Source organism: Schistocerca americana, chromosome 8 (genome assembly GCF_021461395.2).
Source record: "Schistocerca americana isolate TAMUIC-IGC-003095 chromosome 8, iqSchAmer2.1, whole genome shotgun sequence".
In the NCBI taxonomy this organism is placed as follows: Eukaryota; Metazoa; Arthropoda; class Insecta; order Orthoptera; family Acrididae; genus Schistocerca; species Schistocerca americana.
Window position 1 is genome coordinate 412297176 of NC_060126.1, and position 22235 is coordinate 412319410.

A 22235-nucleotide genomic window follows, 5' to 3' on the forward strand; every position below is an offset into this window, starting at 1 on the left:
AGTTGGTCTGGAACTCTCCATAATAAAGCACGTAGGACTTGCTAGTGAAATACAACTGAAATGTGATAAGTGTTCATACATGACCACCTTTTGGAACAGTGTTGCAGTAACTGCAACTGAAGAAAATGGTAGCAAAATCTACAAACACAACGAGCGAAGCTTGCTTTAGACAAGGAACGCCTTCGGGTTGCAGACAGGGCTGTAAAGAGTCTAGAAATACAAGCAAGAGTAAACAGGAGGAGGAACAAGAGGAAGCTGGAGGAGGAGTTTGCAGAGGATGAAGATAATCCATCCTATGGACCTGGAATGCACTAAAAAGTTAATCCAATCTTTGTCGCTCGATTCCCAAAACTTTTATTTTCTCATACTAATTACATGTTTTCTAAGGATCTTCCAAACATATTTGTTTCAAACTTTCAGTAAATGTTACACAGTACGTTCTGCATAATTTAACACAGCCTTTTTCCAAAAAACTGTATATTTTTGAATATATAAATAAAAAATTGCAAAAAAAATGTTGTGAATTTTCATTACAATTGAAAAAAAAATCATCTTTAATAACTGAACTAAAATTTTGCAAAATCCCTGTGTTAAGTTGTAGCCCATATTACAATAAATAATCTGTAAAATGTTCAACTTCCTACCTCAAATACTTTCTGAGGAAAGATGTAATTTATAAGCGTTATTTTAACATTGCAAGTATAGGGCGTTCCGGAGCCCCTTAACTCATTTGTGTCGGAGGTACTAATTTGTTGGAGTGTTGTAGAACCTTCGCTCCCCTATACTGTTACCTGACCCTGGGGCATAGCTACATAATAGTGGCAGGTAGGAATTGACTTAGTGGTGTACTGCACCAGAAGCCGTTTCACGAACTCACAAACACGATTTACCGCAACAACAGTGGTAACTCGGCCCCTGCCGGACGCTGTGGCCGAGCGGTTCTAGACGCTTCAGTTTGGAACCGCGCTGCTGCAACGGTCGCAGGTTATAATCATGCATCGGTCATAAATGTGTGTGATGTACTTATTGATTAGGTTTAGGTAGTTCTAAGTCTAGGGTACTGATGACCTCAGATGTTAAGTCCCATAGTGCTCAGAGCCATTTGAACCAATTTTAAACTCGGTCCCCGCGAGGGGTAGCAGAGCGGTCGGGGCCCCTTGCTACGGTCCGCGCGGCTCTCCCCGTCAGAGGTTCGAGTCCTCCCTCGGGCATGGGTGTGTGTGTGTGTTTCCTTACCGTAAGTTACTTTGAGTTAGGTTAAGTAGTGTGTAAGCCTAGGGACCGATGACCTCAGCAGTTTGGTCCCATTGCAACTTACCACAAATTTCCAACTCGGCCTCCACAGCAGTAGCGACGAGAGCGACGACGCCTTTCCAAAACTGGCGAAGAGGGTTTACGAAACAATGGACGTTTGAATGCGTGCTCAGCCGCCAATCTCCCACTGCTGCGGACGAGTTTCTTCCGTATCTTGGTGAACAAAAAAGTCTCGAGTTCTTATCGCACAAGATATGTGCCTCGTTGCGTACTATCATTTGGAAAAAAAACGACAGTAGTTATGACCACATAATTCATGATGGCCAATGACGTGACCGGACGCGAAGCACGCAACCGTCCATCTGATAAATATCTCAACAACTGGAGAACGGAATGAGATTACCTTCTGCTCTCAGTTTTAAGGAAAATTTCCGTATCTTTCCTACATTTCATTTACTGCACTGTATGACCTCTTACACGCACTGTCTCTCACCACACGCACCAGCATGTGGGGAGCAGTACAGCCGTAACAAAAGTCGTCTCAGCAGGGAATGCAAAGGGCTCGGCTGTAGCAGTGAAAGCGTTAACAAACCGCGCACTCTTTCCTGTTCTGAATCTTTGTATGGCGTGTGGTTTAGTAACTGCGATTGCTAACAGAGAAAGGATGTCCAACTCATCATGTTATCGGTGGCTGTGGAAAGGATGGGCATACTACAGTTCTAGAATCAATTCTTCTCTCGGCTTGTATGGTGGCGAAATTGCCTTGTCGAAATACGTACGTTTCTCATTTCGGCTGCCTTCGTTTTGATGCTGTGCTGACTGTATTTACTTGCAGCCAAGAACGGACGTACAGAGGAAAGGCTATGCGTATGACAGTTGAAAAATCATTGATTCCCTATGCCTCCATGGTTGCGGAATTGAGTCTTCAGAATCGGCACACTTCTTATTTCTGCTGTCTGACCTGTGAATACTGAACTATAGAAGTTAACTTAGAGTCAAACACAGGTGTACTAACAAAATGGGGAGCAGCTCTGCCACGTGTTGCTGAACCACCTGAAATACTATTGGCATTCGCGAAATCCTTTGTGCGTTGTGCGAAATTCAGTTTGGGTTCTCGCATATAACGCCGCCTACCTTTCTTCGGTGACAGTAGAATTTCTTTTAGATTGTTATTGTCCATCACAATTCCGGGTTAATAGTTCAAGCCCGACTTATTTAGAGCCTACGTGTAGAGGGTAAACGGAATATTATATTTTAATTTTGATTGTTTTGTGGAAGTTCTATTTAGAAACCAAATGTTAAAACCACGAACCGTCTTGCTTTGTCTGTTTTCCTTTGAACTGTTACAGTAATTTCTTTGATTCGCCATTACAGTGGCGAGGGTACACACATGAATTGCTAGTTAAGGTTATGAGGGTCTCGTATAATTATATGGTGTGCGATTTCTGGTTGTCTTGTATTAATGTCATTCTATTTTAGGCCTGAAGGGACCGAGAGATCTCTGAGCTAAATCAAGACAGTAGCCTTATGTTAACATACCATTTGTTTCCACCTCTTTTCTGCGTTATTCTTAGGAAACTAATATACTTGGTAAGATTTATTTTCGTATTGCTTATCTTACCTGAAACTTATGTGTACAAACTTTAAAGCTTTTGGTTGATACTATGTCATTTTCAGTGCCGTAATCATGGATGACTTTATAGTGGCTGTTGTAACACTTCTTGTCATGTTTCTTGTCAGTGTTAAAATACCGTTGAGGCAAGTAAATAATATGAAATGTTTTTTTATTATTATTTTGATCAGCACCTTACGACTCCCACATCCAGGCTCCCTACGATTTCAGTCTCTCCTTGGTACTCAGATAGGCTTCTGTCGAGTATAGCGTAAACATCACGTACCGTACCTACTGCTTGGGCTGCAATACTTTCCCTGTAGAGTGGGGTAAACTTTCAGGCGGTGGGACATTTAACGGCCAAAACGACAACACTGAAATTATCGCAATTAACGTATTTTTATTCCGTGTTTCCTTGTTAGGTAGACTGAATTTGCTTCATAGAGATCTTCTATTAAATATATTTGCGTGGTATCTGTTTTGCGGACACATCCGAAAGAACAGACGCCATTTTCATTCTGCCGACACTATGAATCAAAACACGAAGGAATTAAAGACATTAGCTGAGGTACCGGACGTTTTGGCCGAGCGGTTCTAGGCGCTTCAGTCCGGAACCGTGCTGCTGCTACGGTCGCAGGTTCGAATCCTGCCTCGGGCATGGATGTGTATGATGTCTTTAGGTTAGTTAGGTTTAAGTAATTGTATGTCTAGGGGACTGATGAACTCAGATGTTAAGTCCCATAGTGCTTAGAGAGATTTGAACCTATAGCTGCGGTGATCATGGTTTTAAACCAATCGAAAATTTGTGCCAGTCTCCTGCTTGCTAGGAGGATGCCCTGACCATCACGCCATCCGGACACAGGACCGCCAGTCACGGGAGACGTGCTAGGGTAGTATGTGCTGCTGTGGTGACCGATGAGTCCGGATATTGTGGAGGTCAGCGTTTCTGCAGCACGCTGGAGACCCGAGTTTGAATCGGTACAAATTTTCAACTTGTCACATCGATTTAAATAAATGTCCTTCGGCTGTTAACGTCTTCAATTCCTTTGTGTCTTGCTATTATGACGAGAAGGGATGCCACAGTTCCGTTGAGAATAAAGTTGATGCCTGTATTTTCGTTATTAATGAAGTACGACAACGCGCTGCCGTGAGTTCAATGAAACTCTAATCATTGTCTGACTACAGTATAAACAGATAACAAATGTGTTGCGGAACGATGAATTCTCTTCTTCTGCTGGCCGAGGTGGCCGAGCGGTTCTAGGCGCTACGGTCTGGAACTGCGCGACCGCTATGGTCGCAGGTTCGAATCCGGCCTCGGGCATCCATGTGTGTGATGGCCTTAGGTTAGTTAGGGGACTGATGACCTCAGAAGTTGAGTCCCATAGTGCTCAGAGCCATTTGAACCATTTTCTCTTCTTCTAGGACGAGAAGTGCTCAGCGACTGCTCGTTATTGTGCTCCAGCTGAACCACCCCTGTCGCTAGACGATCGGCCCAATGAGAAGACTGATGCACAGAAGAATCTCTTAAATTATCAGAGCCATTTCGTGTAAGGGCTACAGTTGTATGAAGAAACATGAGGATCCTCGTGAAATGCTCCTCGGACAAATAAATTTCTGATAAAACAGACAGAGAGAGAAAGAGAGAGACAGACAGACAGACAGAAAGAAAGACAGCGAGAGAGAGCACCTGAAGGTCATCAGTCTGTCGATAGCGCTGCTGCTCTTGAGCTACGACGAGCCTTGCCCGGAGTTGATAGTCAGTCCGTGGAGACCTGCCGAGGGAGCAACCAAGACATGTGTGAGCAATGCGAATAGAGCTGCAAGTTCGCCTGCGCAGCAGTGGGGTAGTGTGGTTTGGTGCCGGCCTGAACTAGCAGCCAATGGAACATGTTATCAATGAGCGGACATGGGTTCCTCTTCCGAGTGGGTGGACACTGACTGGTCTCTTGGGGAAGCCATGCTGACGGTACACAAGTGGATACTATCCGCGGAGTGTGCTGTTGGGCTACGGAGCACAAGAAGGCCGTCTTGCCAGTGGTGCTTGACCAAAACATCGGTTGTGCAGTCGCTTGCATTCTGGTTGTGGTTCACCTTCAAGCTGTCCTAACAACTGGAGAGTACATTGTTTTCATGTTTACAGTTGTCCATACGGCCCGACCACTGCTGGCCGTAATTGTCTTTGGCTGAAGTGCGTTTCATTTGTCGAAGACTTATGTGAATTAGACCTTGGGGGGTGTACTCCACGTTGTTGTCAAGTTATATTTAGATGAGTGATCTCCATACAGACTGAAGCGTCGAAGAAACTGGTATTGGCACATGTATTCAAATACGAGGTGCGGCTAGAAAAAAAACCGGACTCATGCTGGAAAAAACATTTATTTACAATTATTTACAATTTCATGTTATCTCCTTCAATCTACTCTCCTCCTCGGTCTCTACACCGCTCCATACGAATTTTCCACTGTTCATTGCAATGCTGCAGATCATTTTCGGTAAGTCTATACATTACTTCCGTCGCTTTTTCTTTTACTGCTTCAACAGTCTCAAATCTAGTTCCTTTCAAAGCTGACTTGACTTTAGGGAAAAGAAAAAAGTCTCAGGGGGCCAAATCAGGTGAGTAGGGTGGATGATCTAAGATGGGAATGTTGTGTTTTGCCAAAAACGTCTTCACTGACAACGCACTGTGAGCTGAGGCATTGTCTTGGTGAAGGATTCATGACTTTTTTCTCCACAAATCGTTCCGTTTTCTCCGTACTCGCTCACGTAGGGTAGCCAGGACGCTAATGTAGTAATGCTGATTCACTGTTTGTCCCTCTGGTACCCAATCAATGTGCACAATCCCTTTGATGTCAAAAAAAAAACAATCATCATTGCCTTGAATTTCGATTTTGACATTCGTGCTTTTTTTTGTCGTGGAGAACCAGGAGTTTTCCAATGCATCAATTGGCGTTTAGTTTCGGGATCGTAAGTAAAAAACCACGATTCATCGCAAGTAATAACATTTTGTAAGAAGGTGGGATCACTTTCAATGTTTTCCAGGATGTCAGAACAAATCATTCTTCGGCGTTCCTTCTGTTCAATTGTGAGACACTTTGGAACCATTTTTGAACACACTTTGTTCATGTTGAAACTTTCATGAAGAATCTGCCTAACACTTTCCTTGTCAACTCCTGTTAACTCAGACACTGCTCTGATTGTTAAACGGCGATCTTGTCGAACAAGTTTACCGATTTTTTCAATGTTTGCATCAGTTTTTGCTGACAATGATCTGCCAGTGCGAGTGTCATCACTGGTGTCTTCGCGGCCATCTTTAAATCGTTTAAACCACTCAAACACTTGTGTTCGCGATAAACAATCATCGCCGTACACTTGTTGTAACATTACAAACGTTTCACTTGCAGATTTTCCTAGTTTGAAACAAAATTTGATGTTAACACGCTGTTCTTTCTGTACACTCAACATTTTCCGACGCACAGACAAAACGTCAACTACTTAAAACAGACGCCACGGGCAGACTGAGTGCAGGAGGCAGATGAAACTCGAGCAGTAGGCGGAGCGAGAGTCACGTGACAGGCCACGCGACTTTCACCCTTATTGCATTCGTTTTATTGTTTCACCAGTATTAGTCCGGTTTTTTTCTAGCCACACCTCGTACATGGATATGTAAACAGCCAGAATGCGGCGCTGTGGTCTACAACGTCTATATAAGGTAACAAATGTCTGGCGCATTTGATAGATTGGTGACTGCTGCTACAATGAAAGGGTATCAAGACATGACGACTGCACGACACAGAGCTTTACGCCTCGCCCGGGTCCGTCAACACTGACACAGGACTATTGTTGCCTGGTCGGATGAGTTTCTTTTCAAATTGTATCGAGCGGATGGACGTGTACGGGTATGGGAACAACCTCATGAACTCATGGACCCTGCATGTCAGAATGTTAAAACCGGTGGAGGGTCTGTAATGTTGTAGAGCGTGTGCAATTGGGGTGATATGAGAAACCTTTGCGTCTAGATACGATTCTGACATTTGACGCCGGCCGCTGTGGCCGAGCGGTTCTAGGCGTCTCAGTCTGGAACCGAGCGACAGCTACGGTCGCAGGTTCGACTCCTGCCTCTGGCATGGATGTGTGATGTCCTTAGATTAGTTGGGTTTAAGTAGTTCTAAGTTCTAGGGGACTGATGACCTCAGATGGTAAGTCCCATAGTGCTCAGAGCCATTTGAACCATTTTAACACTTGACAGGTACGTAAGCATCCTGTCTGCTGCATCCATTCATGTCCATTGTGCATTCCGACGGACTTGAGAAATTCCAGTAGGACAATGTGACACCCCACACGTCCATATATGCTACAGAGTGGTTCCAGGAACATTCTTCTGAGTTTAAACACTTCTGCTGGCCACCAAACTCCCCAGACATGAACATTATTGAGCATATCTGGGATGCCTTACAACGTGCTCTTCAGAAGAGATCTCCCAGGTTTCATAGTGTCCATTCTCTCCAGCACTACTTCGAACATTAGTAGAGTCCTTGCCATGTCGTGTTGCTGCCCTTCTACATGCTCGAGAGGGTCCTAGACGATATGAGGCAGGTGTTCCAGTTCCTTTGCCTCTTCAGTGTATCTAACTGGATGGCGCAGTGGTTGTCTTTGCTGTAACTGTCTATCTTTCCTGTATTCCAGGATAGTATAAACTTGTTCTGGCTTACTTAAGTTGTCTTTTTGGTGCTGCCTTTGGCTGAGTGGCAGAGTTTTGTGTCAGTTCTCATTTGTAGTTCATCTGTGAATTGCATCCTGAACTTATGCCCAGCTACCCTATTCCATTATTGTTCCATCCTGCTTGTAACGTTAATTAGTTGTAGGCTTTATTTTGTACTTTGTGCTCTCCAATTATTCTTAAGTTACATTTATTTTAAGGACCAGGGATTTTGACGAACCACTTTGGTAAGATATGAAGCTCATGTGCCTTTGTTGAATTTCAATGCAAGTAATATTTCCTTATATTTTTACTAAGTTCATGCGCCTCGATTTCCTGGACTGTGTTATTAATAACCGTTTTTAAACTTGATAAGTACGCTCCAGATCCCCCAGCCGCGTACCACTAAAAACATTTCCTCCGCCACTTTGTATGTGTACTTTAGGTAAAATATTCGCATGTAGGACGTACCGCATCCTGGGCGTCCTTTCTATAATCTCACAGTATCAATCATTTTTGAAACGCCCCTGTTTCATTTAGTTCGAGTTTGTGAACGCCCTACGTGCTGACGCTTCCGTGAATTAATAAATCGCACAACGGTTTCTCAGGGATCTTAGTTCGCTTAGCTTACTCGGGTAAAACCGATACGCCAACTTCCACACTGTCCGAGGAAAGCGCAGGTGACAGTGGTCTGCCTACCCGTCGGTGTACTGGTTCCTACGCAACAACAGGAACATCGCTTGCGTCGTTACGTCACATACCCTAAATTTGGAATAAGTGATATGATCCAGATGTTCGCCGCTAATCTAGTTTTCGGATATTAGTAGGTTCTTTGATTGACTTGTGGGAACTATTAAACTAAAGAAAATTTTAATACACATACCAGCCACAAGAAGCCTACACTGCTACATTACGAAATTCCGCCCCAGACGCCTGTCTTGTAATAAAGAAGAACATTCTTGTCAATCCCTCTTGCAAAAGCATTTATATTAGCAGCTTTTGCAAATAACATAAAATTTCAAATTGAGCCACACAGTATGCGTAATACGAGGTTTGGTACTTAAACAGTGGCAACTATTTAGTGACAACCGATTCAAAAGAGTTACATATTTGGACCTGTTACTGTCCTTCAGAGTAGTCACCAGCGTTGCCAGGGATGTGGAAGGCGTAGTGTAACGTTAGCAGAGCCTGTTTTGTTGATGGTGCGAATGGAGCGGTCTACTGGCCGTCGAATCTCTGGAACAGTTTTGAAACGAATGCCAAGAAGTGGTTGCTTCATCTTTGGAACCAAATCAAAGCCACAAAGACATAAGTCCAGGGAGTATGGTGGATAGTACAGTACTTCCCAGTCCCATCGACCGAACAGAGCAGCCACAGCTTGCGCAGTATGCGCCCACGCATTGTCGTGCAAAATGATGGGAGGGTTGCGCAGAAAGTGTCGCCGCTTCCTCCGCAAAGCTGGCCGCAGGTGATGCTCCGAAAACGAACAGTAATACTGCGCATAGACGGTCTGCCGTAGAGGAACGTAATGCGTTAGGATAACACCATCACAGTCGTGCACGAGAATCATCATGACTTTAGACCACTCCATTCGCACCAACAACAGAGCAGGCTCTGCTAACGGTATACTACACTTTACACGGGTTCTACGCAACGCTGGTGACTACTTTGAAGAACAGTAACAGGTGCAAACATGTAACTCTTTTGTGTCGGTTGTGAATAAGTAGTTGCCACTATCAAGTTCCAATCCTCGTATATTCGGTTTTTCGACAAATTCCCGAACTGTTATTCCTAGGCGGAAGGATCAGCATATGGTTCTTACGTATCATCGTTTGCGGAATGTAGTGTGCGATATCCTCCACCCCGTCTAAGACTTTTCAACAATTGGATAATACTTGCGAAATACGTCGTATGTCCCTCGCAGATATTCTGTCTGAGGAAAGGAAGACCAGAGTTCAAATTAAGTCCCTCTCCCAAAAGATATTATTGATACACACTTTGCACTGGGGGGTGAGACAGAAAAAGAAAAGAATGTGTTACGTCAATTACTTGTGATTGACATAATTATCCTGTCTTTTGAAGTGATTGTGAAACGAGATTCGGCTATCAAGAGGCCATTTGATCTCTTTTGATGAAGGTTAACTGGGTGGTTGTTACGCATAAAAATACGAATATTTTAATGAGGTAAGGGGTTTGCTTCGCTTTCTAAATCAAATTCCGCCTTAACGACCACTCCAGTAAAATCCCCAACCGGCGTTACTTCTGGCACGTGCAAACCGCAGCGTCTTCTGCATTTGTACAGAGCTCTTCCCATTAGGGGTTTCCTTTCCAAAAACGTTTCTTCTGAAAGCTTCTTTGTGTCTCAGGTGCCCCGGGATTTCCCTCAGAATTCTTTTTTCTCCTTTCCTTAGCAAGTTTCTCACGAGACGGGACTCTTAATGCAATGCAGAGAAGGCACTGAAGATTTACGTCAATTTCACATCTGAGGCCCTCAATTTCCCTCAAGATCATCATTTACACAGAACACTTGCTGTGTGTGTGTGTGTGTGTGTGTGTGTGTGTGTGTGTGTGTGTGTGAGAGAGAGAGAGAGAGATACTCGAATATCATTTTAGGCTGGGAGATTCTCCAGTTGCCTTGTCTAACTGTAACGATGTGGCCGAGCAGTTCTAGGCGCTTCAGTCCGGAACCGCGCCGCTGCTACGGTCGCAGGTTCGAATCCTGCCTCGGGCATGGATGTTTGTGAGGTCCTTAGCTTTATGCAGTTGTAAGTCTAGGGGACTGATGACCTCAGATGTCAAGTCCCATAGTGCTTGGAGACATTTTGAATCTAACTGGAACGAGTGATATTTGTAGACGGTTGTGGCGAATGTGTGTAGAACGTGTGTGGTTCAGAATGTCTGACAACGAAGTGCTGAAAAAAAGTAGACATAAAGTATTTTTAGTTGGTACAGTTTCACTTTCGTACAGAAATAAGAATGAATGCAGCCGTTCGGCTGTGTTTAATACAGAATCAAGACAGGACAATGTCTTCTTTTCTGAAGGAGCTACGGAGTCTAGCATGCATGTCCGACATAAAATCGATCGCATCTGTTCGACAATACATTAAAAGGTGATCACGTAGACCTTCTCCCCACGTGCAGCGATATCCTCTACCGGAACAAGTGATTTGAGCAGTTAAAATTTTTATCACCCAAGGTAGAAACACCGAAATTACGATCTGTCAAGAACGAGATTAGATGTTTAACAGCGGCGTTTATAAGAATGGCGAAGAAATCCGCTTCTAGACGACTTTAAACGTTGAAATTCATGGCCCACAGTGTCGAGGTTTTCGCTTGGCTCGTAGATAACATTTATACGAATAATATTTTATTGTTGTTATGTTGGTACAAGTCGTTCCATGAGATAATCCAAGTACCAAGTTCTTAGGCGGAATAGATTTGTCAAACAGGCCTTTTAAAGTAGTCATCTGTGAGTAAGTTACGTATTTGTTTTGAATGGATTACCGTCAACCAAAATTTATTGAATGTGGTGAATGTTTGTACTGTGACTGTTGCTTTATTTTAAATTATGAGTTTGACATACATTTCTTGAGAATGGTCCATTTGGAGCGCATCCCAAAACTGCAAAAAGACACGAAAACATTGCGGAAGTGTACAATGTGGTGCAGGATGATCGGGTATTATAGGTGTGTGAAATTGGTAAAAGCATAATCATATGAGAAACTAACTAAGAGTATGGTACATTTTGCACGAAAAGTGAACTATACTGCCAGCAACTGCAAATTGGCATGAAGTCTATTGCATACCTGAATGTGGAAATAGAGTAAATAGGAGTAATACCACCTATTCTGTGTGTAAGGGAAGATTACTCTGCACGTTCCTCATTCATAAATCACCTTTTAACGTTGGTTGTTTCTGAGAAAATGCAGTAAGGCCTTGTGCAAGAATGAAAAACCTTTAAATTCGACAGCTACAGATTTCGGGCCTAGGGCAACTACGAGTTTTCAATAGCGATAATACGGTCGGGAACCGGCGAGTTTTATGCGACTATGAAATCCATGCGTTCATGAGGACCATAGTCAACGTCATGCAGGATCTCTGCGCCCCCCAGGTCTAGCACCTGAGGGGGAGGTATTTTTTCAGTCCGCTATGCAGGATCGTACGGCAATGTCACGTACCTTGGGTCAGGAAACGGGCTTGTTTACAGCTAGACAAGTGCTATGACGCAGCAGACAAAGGTGCGCAGACAATGGAGGGACCATAGGCATCACTGGACACAGGATGGCACTACGTCACCTTTTCAGACGAGTTCCCTGTCTACGTAAAGCCTCACGATGGACATATCCACATGCCGAGGTTCCGAGGAGAACGAATGTTGCAAGACTGCACTCGTCATCATGCAGGCCCAAAAAATAAACGCTCTCCCCTGGTAAACATAGCCAGTAGCAAGGACGTTAGGTTGGTGGATGCGTCCCACCTTCAGAGTCTACGTGAAGTTAACTTTGAAAAGACAACGCAACAGCGCATGTTTCCCATGATGTGCTGACTTACCTGGATGCAGAAGGTGATCAACTACCGTCCTGGTCAATATGTTCTCCAGACCTCTCACACACTGAAAACATCTGGTTGTGGCTTGCAGAGAGACTGTCCAGCCACTACCATTAACGATTTCTGACATGGAATGACCTCATCCAAGCTTATTTAGACTCGATGCCCAAATGGTCAGAGCCACTGTTGCAGCCTTAGGTGGCAGCTCTGCATAACGAAAGCCCACGTACTTGTATGTCACACATAAAACACACATGTCCTCTTTCCCCTCTCTCTGTCCATCTTCCCTCCTCTCTCTTTGTCTACCTCCTCCTCACTCCATCTCCTCCTCCTTCCTCTGTTCATCTCCTTCTCTCCCTCTCTCTGACACTCTCCATCACCCCTCTTTCCCTGTTCCTTTCTCTTCACCCTTCTCTCCCTCCATCTTCTTCTCTCCCTCTCTTTCTGTCCATCTTCTCCTTTGGATTTCAGAGACACTGTGCCAGGGTGGGGTAATGTTCAGCGCATCTGTCTAGAGAGTAGGAGACCCAGGTACCTTTAGTATGAATTTTCATTCGTCACTTCAGTCTTCAAATGTACATCACAGTTGGTTAGTTACATTGGTTGTGCGCTGCAAGGATACCAATACAATAAATCAAAACAACGAGGAATGAGACAATTTAGAGGTTATAAAATTCAATTTTTGTGTGGATCTGGTAGCAAAAACATTTATAGATGACTTCACAAGGCGAATCGTCAGAAAACATGGAAGCTTGTAGCTGAAGTTCACAATGTATGATAATGTATGGATAAGAGCTTTACCCAAAAGACTACGCCGGCCGGGGTGGCCGAGCGGTTCTAGGCGCTACAGTCTCGAACCGCGCGGCCGCTACGGTCGCAGGTTCGAATCCTGCCTCGGGCATGGGTGTGTGTGGTGTCCTTAGGATAGTTAGGTTTAAGTAGTTCTAAGTTCTAGGGGACTGATGACCTCAGCAATTAAGTCCCATAGTGCTCAGTGCCATTTAGCCAGAAGACTACAGTCTCACGAGGTCGGTGACAACCGCTACCATGAGTTACCAGGCCAGTTTATGTACAATCCGTTCTACTAGTTGTTTTATACGTTAAAATATGTGTATGTTATGTGACTAACATACTCAATGATGATGGTGTCCTCTTGGGTAAAATATTCCGGAGGTAAAATAATGCCCCATTAAGGTCTCCGGGCGGGACTACTTAGGAGGACGTCATTATCAGGAGAAACCAAACTGCCGTTATACGGGTTGGAGCGTGGAATTTCGGATCCCTTAATCGCCCAGATAGGTTAGAACATTTAAAAAGGGAAATGGATAGAATAATGTTAGATATAGTGGTAATTATTGAGAAGCAAGTAGGTTGCAGTAACTACGGAGATGAAGAGGCTTGCACAGAATAGAATATCATGTAGAGCTGCATCAAACCAGTCTCTGGACTGAAGACCACAACAACAACACGTAATGTGACTACCGAAACAGTATTTTTGTCTATTCATATGGCGGCCGATGTCGGACACAATGTTTTACCCCTTTGAAGACGGTACGCGCTATTGAATATCTGATCACAAGATGTAACGCATCGAAGGCCATTGCCCTGAGAGCAACGATCACACATTATCCTTCTTCTTGTCTACGAGATTTTGTAACGTCGTGTGAACTGAAAATGGTTTGGAGTTGAGTGACGTTTCTATCAGATTCGCTTATTCATTCAGATATATAAAACTTGAAACTCCAAATCAATGTTCTGAGGCTGGAAAGCCAGTGCCGGATTTGCAAACAGACTGAAATTAATTCATGTCAAAAACATGTTACAAATTTTTATTTTATGCTGCAACCTGGAGATATGTTTTCGAGTCGTCCTATAAAAGCCTAGTGATTTACGTAGACAACTGATGATAATTTTAAGATAGAAGTCTTTGCTTCATTGTTTTTGATCTGTACATAGAAGATCAGCGTCGTTCAGTGGCGATTTAATGAGAGTTTGGGACGATAGATAGATGTAAAGTTTGCCAATCTCCTCATCCCTACTCTACGTATTCTATTACTTCTTTTAATTTCCCTTTTCACGTTGTAGAAATCCAAATCTGCACTCTGAAAATGGAAATTAAAATTAACAGACGACGAGGAATTTTGGTACACAGCAGAGAACATGATAACTGGTAAACAGAGAAGTAGTGAAACATTGTGGAATGCCCTTAAGGTGGGGTAGGACGTCAAAGGGACCGACTTGGAGCGGGAGCGGCACCACCGAACATTTTAATTTCCATTGTCTATACATTTACAAATAAATTCATAAGACTTTGTCAGCATGACCAGGAATGATACAGGATTCACACTCATAGCAGTGGAAGTTCAAAACCGTCGCAAAAATTTTTTTTTACATGTGAAATTTCATCATTTTTTTCACTTACTATTGGCGATATTTTTTTCTATAGGTTCACTTTTCTTCATAAGTAACAGAGATTCTTCGATGAATTTTAACCAGCACAGAAACCATATTTGCAGGTGTACGAAAATCCAGAATTTTCCATATCTATTAAAAACTGTGTTAAAAATTGGGATAATTGACTATAAAATTTGAGTTTTTTTCTAAACGTGAAGTTGAAAATGTAGCATCTCATTCATTTTTTCGTAAATTAAATAAATTCTAGAGTTTTATTCATTTGGAAGTATGGTTTGTATGCTGTGCAAAATTCATCGAACAACCTCTCTTCTTTTGAAGAAAAGTGTACCTATAGCAACAAACGCAGCCAATAGTAAGCGACAAAATGATGAACTTTCTCATGTAAAACAAAAAAAAAAAAAGAAAAAAATTGTTACTTCCACTGCTGTGACTGTGAATCCTGAATCCTTTCTGGTTTTTCTGACAACGTTTTATGAATTTTTATGTAAAAGTATACACAAAGGAAATTAAAATGTTCTCTGGTGCCTCTCCTGCTCCATGTCGGTCCCTTTGACGTCCTACCCCCCTTAAATCAGTAGCGAAAGATAAGATCAATAAAGTCGTCCATTGTTATTGTTTGAAGTACCGTCGTGCTTAATCTACAGAGCGCCCGTGAAGCGAAGCACTTTAAAATACAAGTATCCATATAAAAGAGCAACTACCAAAATCAACCACAAAATTGTTTCAAAACAAAATTTAAAGATTCAACATATTTAAATTATGACTTGTAAAACACATTTGCGTACTTAAACCTTGCAGTGTGGTACAGCAGCACTCTGACTTACGTTTTCAAAATCCTGAAATGAGGATGACGGTTAATTACAACTTACGTAAATCTGTTACACGTTGTAAGTACAGGTTAATACCCAGCAGGCAGTACGCAAACGTTTGATGTTCACAGACAACCATTTCTTCTTTCAGGAACACGTTCTACAACTTCTCAACACTAAAAGATCTCGACTCGAGGCTACAAGAGATTATCACGTAAAAAATAAATAAATAAACAAGCAAAAGTCTGAACTTGCCCTGCGTAAGTCCCACACAAGTTATACTGCGTAGTTCAACAATAATTTAAGAGTCTTTTTCCTTAAAGGATGCTCTTGAACTCCGTAACAGTTCCTTCAAAGGATAAAGCTGTATAACTTTATTCAATAATTTAAGAAATTATGCGGCTGTTTGATGTTAAGTTACAGTTATCGTTCAAAGTGTCCTGAAATTTGGGCCTTAACTCTTCACTATATGATGCACCGTTGGATTCAAAGACAAAGATGCTGTTTATCGAAATGGCGTTTGATATATCTTTCTCCAGAAGTCTTATGAGGACATTGTCTGGCAAAATATGAAAATCGTGGGCGTGCTTTTACATCTTGATCACATTATGGTACATCTGCTTGAAAATAGCTGGACGCTGTAAGTACGCACGATGAATAAGATGGCGAGGCATTCCAAAATTAGTCTGTGTCTGAGGATAATGGATGAGCTACGCTGTATTCAGTTACGACACCCACAGACACTGTTGGTAGTTTTATAAGAAATTAACGATACTTTCTCTGGCAGACTGTCCAATTTGGGTCTACTACTTAGACAACTTACAAGGTTCGTTTGGGCAAATAAAATACTGAAAATCAACTCAATTAGTAAAAAAGCAGGTATTTAAAAATACGGTAACTCAGTGAACAACTTAACACGAATTTCAACGTTACAAAATTGTAACGAAATGTAAGAGGATCAGTGCTTGATGCAAGGATTGGCAGTTGCCGCAGTTACATAAGAAATGTAACACATGGCGGATAAGCAGAACAAAATAAACATCGTCGATGATATCACGATTTCCGAGCAAACAGTTCAATCAGACACATTTGTTAAATATGTGGGTGTTTGTGTACGGAGTGATTCAAAGTGGAACGGCCATTTGAAATTAATTTGGAGGATGGCAGACACAAGACTAAAATTCTTTTGGGAGAATCGTCACGAAATGTAGTCCAAAAGTCCACCCACGAAGGAGATGACTTAGAGAAGTATTGACCGGCCCATACTTGAGTATTGCTTGTCGGTCTGTGCCAGTACGAGGAAGAATTGATAAAGTAAATAGAGAACATTGACAAAGAGTACTGAGTTTCTTCACAGATTCGTTTAGTAAACACGAAATCGTCACAGAGATATTCATCCAGCTCTAGTGCCAGACGCCACAAAAGAGGCGTTGAGCATTAGCGAGTGGTTACTTCAAAAATGGTTCAAATGGCTCTGAGCACTATGGGACTCAACATCTGAGGTCATTAGTCCCCTAGAACTTAGAACTACTTAAACCTAACCAACCTAAGGACATCAAACACATCCATGACCGAGGCAGGATTCGAACCTGCGAACGTAGCAGTCGCTCGGTTCCGGACTGAAGCTCCTAGAACCGCTCGGCCACCGCGGCCGGCGAGTGGTTTGTTGCTAAGTTGTTGAGACTGTACATTCTTAGACAGATGAACCAATAAAGGCTTTCTCAGGAGAAACGGTCAGTATTCAGGAAAATGATGGAAAAGCCTATTTGAAACGAAAAAACTTCATTTGGTCATATGTCCTATTCAGAACGGTTTCGGAGGAAAACAGATGAACATTACATTTGTGTTTGGGCCAGTGGCGCTCATGTCTATTTCTTACCCCCCCTCCCTCCCAAACCTCTTTGACGTTTCATTCTAACCCAACCTATCTCGTTGCAAATCTCATTCTGCAAAAAAATTATCCCGTTGAAAGTGCAATTGTCCTTAGCGTGTTGTAGGTAAAGTGGTGCACTTGGGATGGAGGCTGATCAGAGAGAAGCATCGGTTAACTGCGTTTTTACACGTGCTGCCACACATCTTACACTAATGAAGATGTGGAGTATGTTTACAGCTTCCGAGATGGTAGTGCTACTGCTGCAATTGAAGTATACCACGGAGCTATCCGACACGTTCCATTCCGCATCGTAGACTTTGTAGCAGAGCTTTCAGCACTTTGAGAGAATCAGGTACTCCTGCAAGTTCCCATTTATTTCTGAACGTATAGTTTCAAATACCCGTGCAGTAACAGCAACACATTGTTGAAATAGGCAGCGTAGTCCTACTTCCAGTACATGGCAACTTTCTGCACATATCAATGTCCCACGAACACCTGTATGGTAAACAGTACATGCGAAAAATTTCTGCCCATTGCACTTACAGCGTGTCCACAATCTTCACATTGGCGAAACTGCCACACGAATTTTGTCACTGTATAAACGACAATCATCAATTACTTTCTTTAATACACTGAAGAGTCAGAGAAACTGGTAGTCCTACCTAATATCGCGTAGTGACCCCGCGAGCGCGAAAAAGTGCAGCAACATGACGTGGCACGGTCTCCACTAATGTCTGAAATAGTGCTGGAGGGAACTGACATCATGGATCCTGGACGGCTGTCCATAAAACCGTAAGACTACGAAGGGTTTGTGATGTCTTCTGAACAGCACCTTGCAAGGCATCGCAGGTATGCCTGATAATGTTCATGTCTGGGGAGTTTGGTGGCCAGCAGAAGTTTTTAAGCTCAGAAGATGGTTCCTGAAGCCTCTCTGTAGCAATTCTGGACGTGTGGAGTGTCGTATTGTCCTGCTACAATTGCCCAAGTCCGTCGGAATGCACAATGGACATGAATGGATGCCGGAATCGGACAGCATGCTTACGTACGTGTCACCTGTCAGAGTCGTTTCTAGAGGCATCAGGGATCCCATATCACTCCAAATGCATACACCCCATACCATTACAGAGCATCCACCAGCTTGAACAGTCCCTGATGACAAGGCGGTACATGAATTGATGAGGTTGTCCCATACCCGTACACGTCCATCCACTCGATACAACTTGAAACCAGACTCGTCCTGCCAAGCAATATGTTTCCAGTCAACAGTCCAATAACGGTGTAGACGGGCACAGGCGAGGCGAAAAGTTTTTTGTCGTGCAGTCATAAAGTGGACCTTCAACTCTGAAAGCCCATATCGATGATGTTTCGTTGAATGGTTCGCACGCTGGCAGTTGTTGATGGCCCAGCACTTAAATCTGCAGCAATTTGCGGAAGGGTTGCATTTCTTTTAAGTTGAATGATTCTCTTCAGTTGTCATTCAGCCCGTTCTTGCAGGATCTTTTCCGGTCGCAGCGATGTCAGAGATTTGATTCTTTACCGGATTCCTGATATTCACGGTACAATCGTGAAACCGCCGTATGGGAAAATCCCCAATTCATCGCTGCCTCGGAGATACTGTGTCCTTTCGCTCGTGCACCGACTATACCACGAGGTTCAAACTCACTTAAATCTTGATAACATGCCATTGCAGCAGCAGTAACCGATCTAACAACTTCGCCAGACACTTGTCGTTTTATATAGGCGTTGCCGACCGCAGCGCCGTATTCTGCCTGTTTACATATCTCTGTATCTGAATACGCATGCCTGTTCCAGTTTCTTTGGCGCTTCAGTATAGAGAAGACACGTAATGTACATCGTGGTTTATATTCTGTATTATTCAGTACACTGTTAGGTTTAAACTTGTAGACATGTACAGCCAACCCTTGATGAGTGCACAACACAAAGCTTTACGCCTCGCCCGGGCGCGTCAACACCGACATAGGAGTGTTCATAACTGAAAACATGTTGCCTAGTCAGACGAGTCTCGTTTCAAATTGTATCGAACAGATGAACATGTATGGCTGGGAGACAACCTCAAGAATCCATGGTACCTGAATGTCAGCAGGGGACTGTTCAAGCTGGTGGAGACTCCGTAATGGTGTGAGGCATGTGCACTTGGAGTGATATGGGATATGGGACTCCTAATACGACTCTGACCTGCGTCCACTCATGTCCATTGTGCATTCCGACGGACTTGGGCAATTTCAGCAGGACAATGCGACACTCCACACGTCCAGAATTGCTAAAGACTGGCTTCAGGAGCACTCTTCTGGATTGAAACACTTCTGAAGGCGACCAAACTTCCCAAATGATTCAAATGGCTCTGAGCACTATGGGACTTAACTTCTGAGGTCATCAGTCCCCTAGAACTTAGAACTACTTAAACTTAGCTAACCTAAGGAACTCACATACACCCATGCCCGAGGCAGGATTCGAACCTGCGATCGTAGCTGTCCCGCGGTTTTAGACTATAGCGCCTAGAGCCGCTCGGCCACCCCGGCCGGCACCTAATTTCCCAGACATGAACATTTTTGAGCATATCTGGGCTGTGGTGCATCACGCTGTTCGGGAGAGATCTCCAACCCCTCGTGCTCTTACGGATTTATGGTGTCAATTCCCTCCAGCACAACTTCAGACATTAGACGAGTTCATGTCACGTCGTGCTGCGGCACTTCTGCGTGCTTGCAGGGGCCCTACACGATATTAGACAGGTGTACCAGTTTCTTTGGCACCTCTGTACTGTACTACCACCTAGTGAACAGTATAGGGTACTACTTCCAATCGGAAGTTCCCACCGTTTTTGCTGTACCTTCGCGCAGAGGCATTGTATAGCTGAGTGTTGCTCTGTAGAGGAGCCTTTCAGTGCTGTTTGAGTGACATTTTGTGATTTTTTTCCTCAAAGCTATAGTATAAGGTAAATACTTTTGATTTACCCAAATTTATGAAGGAAAACGTAAAATTGGAACGAGGAAAATTCCAGTGTGAAACAAAAGGAGCCATTTCTGCAGTAAAATGGATGGATAACCGCCCAGTCACTTTCCTGTCCTCAATTCATGACCCATGAGGAACAGGCACAGTGAAAAGGAAAAACAAGGATGGTACTAGTACAGAGATTTCTTGTCCTGAAGTTGTGGCAGAATACAACGAAATAATGGGTGGTGTCGAAAAGTTGATCAATTACGAGAAAGGTACGCTATTGGCAGACGCTCTGTAAAATGGTGGCACAGAATATTTCATTTCCTGGTGGACGTTGCTGCAGTGAACAGTTTTATCCTGTGGTAAATAAGTAAAAGAGAAAGTGGACAGCATGATCAGCTCACATACTGGATCCATCTAGCCAGACAATTGATCGCTGGCTTCTCATCCCAAAATGGCGTGGACAAAAACCTGTCTTTCTCGCAAAAAGGGGTAAAGTACCTGAAGATATTCGTCATGTGGCTGTAGGGGAGCATCAACCCATTTTAGGAGAAACCTACTGGACGTGCCGTCATTGCAGTACCAAAGCTGCGGAAAAGAGTACTCGCTGTGTTTGTACATATTGTCAAATACCACTTAGCATAGACCCGTGTTTCAGAAAATTTCATGGCAAGTAATTGTGAACAATCACTGTAGCAAGAGAAGTAAATTTATGAAATAAATGGGTAATATATTGAAAAGGTTGTTTTTGTCATTTAACTCCAAGGAAGGGCAGTGGGAAGACTACTTCCCACCTTGTTGTGTGACCTCACTTTCACAGTTGGAGCAAATTTGATATTCTGTATGATAAATATACCTATCTGTTAACTACTATCTGCTCTCCATTCATTAAAAAAACTGCTCAATAATTTTGCCGACGAAAGGGTTAACAACAGATATGACCAACTGTCAGAGTCTAGTGGAGAGGAATCTCTAGTAGCTGTAGATGTAGGAAGTATGCGGCAGACCTCAGTAGTTACGGTGGCTAGAACAGTTGCAAAGTCGAAGAGGAAGAAGAAGGTTCTGCTGTTAGGTAGTTCTCATGGCAGAGGTGTAGGCCATTGTTCGGATAGATAGTAAGCTGTTGTGGAGAGCCCATGTCCAGGATCTTGTTCAGAAACTAAATGCTGCTTCATTTACCATTTGAACAGTATCTGAAATAAGTGACACTTCAACACGAAAAGTAGTCTGCTTCGCATATTTTCATACGCTTATGTCGTATGGTATTATTTTTTGGGGTAATTCTTCTGATTCAAAAAGGGTATTTTTGGCTCAAAAACGGGCTGTTCGAGCTATATGTGGTGTAAGTTCGAGAACCTCTTGTCGACCCCTATTCAATAGTCTGGGAATTCTGACATTGCCCTCACAGTATATATTTTCTTTAATTTCGTTTGTTGTTAGCAATATTAGCCTATTCCCAAGAGTTAGCAGCTTTCACTCAGTTAATACTAGGCAGAAATCAAATCTGCGTGTGGAATGCACTTCCTTGATTCTTGTGCAGAAAGGAGTGCAGTATTCTGCTGCATCCATTTTCAACAAGCTACCACAAGAACTCAAAAATCTTAGCAGTAGCCCAAACTCTTTTAAGTCTAAACTGAAGAGTCTCCTCATGGCACACTCCTTCTATTCTGTTGAGGAGCTCCTGGAAGAGCTAAAAAATTAAGCAAATTCCAGTGTTACATTGTTGATTTTCTTTATTTAAGCTTACGACTTGTCACTTGAATATGTTTTTTTATATTTCATTTTATCTGTTTCTAATATCGTGTTATAATTTCATGTATTGACTTGTTCCATGAGCATGGAGACTACCCCTTAATTTGGTCCCACGGAACAATAAATAAATAAATAAAAACGAAAGTTTCGGAAGGTAGGGCATCTTACAACACAGTTAAAATACACACTTGCCAATATATGAACTAGAGTGAACCCCACGACCAGGGTACAACGAAATGGAGGAAGAGGAAACGTAAGACTGAGTTCGACAGCCTTGAATATTCCTGTCCCCAGATGTCGATGTCGAGTAAGCCTTTGGCA

At 43.0% G+C, this 22235-nt stretch overlaps 1 protein-coding gene across 1 annotated transcript in view; it reads right to left on the reverse strand.

Moving 5' to 3' along the window:
• The window catches only part of LOC124545891 (roundabout homolog 2-like), a 187120-nt gene that overhangs the window by 90195 nt on the left and 74690 nt on the right, over positions 1–22235 (reverse strand). The gene's annotated exons all lie outside the window — the stretch shown is intronic.